At 34.0% G+C, this 2272-nt stretch overlaps 1 pseudogene; it reads right to left on the bottom strand.

Moving 5' to 3' along the window:
- LOC105743369 overlaps positions 1 to 2272 on the bottom strand; it is a 73767-nt pseudogene that overhangs the window by 1148 nt on the left and 70347 nt on the right.

Below are 2272 nucleotides of genomic sequence, written 5' to 3'. Positions count from 1 at the left end.
AATGTCCATTTTGTATCTGTGTATTCAAAGTGCTTAGGATAGATATATAGTTACATTCTCTTAATGAATAGAGGGATTTGTTCTAATGGTGTTTATAAATAGGATATCATGTCCGCATCTTGTACAGCAATTACCCACTAGGAAGAATGTATGCAATGTGCTAATTGTTGAAACTGTCCTACCAATTTGGTTTGAAACTGTCTCATTGCTATTTGTTTCTCAATAAAATTATGGAAAAAAATGTCCCTAATTCTGTCAATATAGCTATACTTTATAAAAATCTGTTAAAGAAATTATTTTATTTCATGTGAGACAGAGCCTCGTTATGTAGTTCAGACTGGCTTTGAACTCATTACAGAGCCCCAGGTGTAGATGATCACCTACAGTGATCATCCTGCCTCAGGTTCCCAAGCGCTGCGATTATAGGCATGCACCATCATACCTGACAAAGATTCTAAAATTTATCTTAAGAAGAAAAAGTAAATATATGTAAAGATTTCTATGCAGTTGTGATACCAGTTATGCTAACCTCATGGACCATTGTTTCATATCTGTGCTTCCCACATGTACAGACATTCAAAGAGACAAAACTAAAGGAAAAACTTATCACACTGGTGACTTTTGGTGACAGATTTATGGTCGGGCATGGTGTTACACGCCTGTAATTGCAGCACTAGGGAGGCTGACAGGAGGATTGTTGCAACTTCAAGGCCAGCCTGGGCTACAAAGTGAGCTCAAGGCCAGCCTGAACTGCATAGTGAGACCTTGTCCCATAAAGAAAAAAGAAAAAAAAAATTCTTTTAGGCTAAAGCTTTCCCTTGTCTTTCAGCTGCTTATGATGAAATGTATGTGGTAGTGCCACTGACATGCAGCCAGATAATGTGACTATGTTTTTGTGTTTATGTTTGTGTGACATGTAATGATAATAGTTAAGGATACCCAGACACTGTACAGTCCAGGCAATGTCATTCTAGAAACTGAAAGGTCAAAGGTTACTAACCTATAAAATATAACAACAGACATATACTACTTAAATGTCACCCTGGTAGCAGAGGATAATGATAACAAATTAAGTGAAAGTTTTCTTATGCAACTTAGTTTCTTGGAATTAGATAAAGTTAACTGACTAAAAAATTATTTTAAACTGAGATGAACACTTAACTGCATTTCAGAGGTGAGAAGAAAACCTAATAGTTCTAACATAATAAACATCATCATGATTATTATGCCAAAATATCTTTTCTTTGATTGCTCTTTTTAATTTTTTAAAGAGAATAAAAAATAGTAAAAAAAATTAGAAACAATACAGAATTTCACTAAACAAAATGATAGGAATTAAACAATGGTTGTTATATAGCATATTGTTGTCTTCAAATTAGTTGTCTAGATTATCAGATGTAAGCATGAAAAATTGGTCAAAATATTAAGAAGGGATAAAACAATTAAACCCGAACTTCTCCTTTCAGTAAACTAGCAGAAATAAACAGTACAATTATCCAGGCTATCCTATGTATGTACATATGTACTTCTTTTTCCCTTCCTTCTTTCTTTCTATTCTCCTTTCTTTCATCTCAGTTGTTCCTTTACTTCACAGTTTCTTTCCCTTTTACAGTATCCTTTGTACCTTTCAGATTTTGTTTAATCTTTCATGTACTTAGGCAAGGGCAACAATATGGTGCTTACACATGTGGATCTGATTATTTCCCTTATGAGTGTGGTAGCTAGTTGCATCATTGAGTTGCAACTACAAGGGCCAAATTTATCTTTTTCTTTGTAATTCAGTAATACCACATCGTTTTTATCCATTCCTCAGGTGATGGGCATTTGGGTTTTTTCCAAGATTTAGCTATGATAAATTGTGTTGCTATAAACATGGGTGCATATATATCGCTGTGGTATGATGTTTTCAGTTATTTTGAAAAAATATGCATGAGGACAATAGTTGGGTTGAATGCGACCTCTAATTCAAGTTTTTATTTAAATAATTTTATTGAGAAACAAATAGCAATGAGAGAGTTTCAAAACTGATTAGTAGGGCAGTTTTAATAATTAACACATTGCATTGTGTTGTGTTTTTAATTTTTTTTTTTTTTTTGTGGAATGGGAGATTGAACTCAGGCCCTTGCCCTTGCCAGGGAAGCATGTATTCTACTGAGCCATCTCGCTGGCCCTTTCTTTTAAATTTAATTTTTTTATGTGTGTTGTGTTCTTAGTGGTTAGTCATAGTACAAGGTGCAGACATGATATTCTGTCCACATACAGAATTAGAACA

The sequence above is a fragment of the Octodon degus genome, unplaced genomic scaffold, assembly GCF_000260255.1.
Source record: "Octodon degus isolate 3935 unplaced genomic scaffold, OctDeg1.0 scaffold00120, whole genome shotgun sequence".
Lineage (NCBI taxonomy): Eukaryota > Metazoa > Chordata > Mammalia > Rodentia > Octodontidae > Octodon > Octodon degus.
The sequence above is the reverse complement of the archived record's forward strand: the minus strand, read 5'-3'. Positions and strand labels throughout refer to the sequence as shown.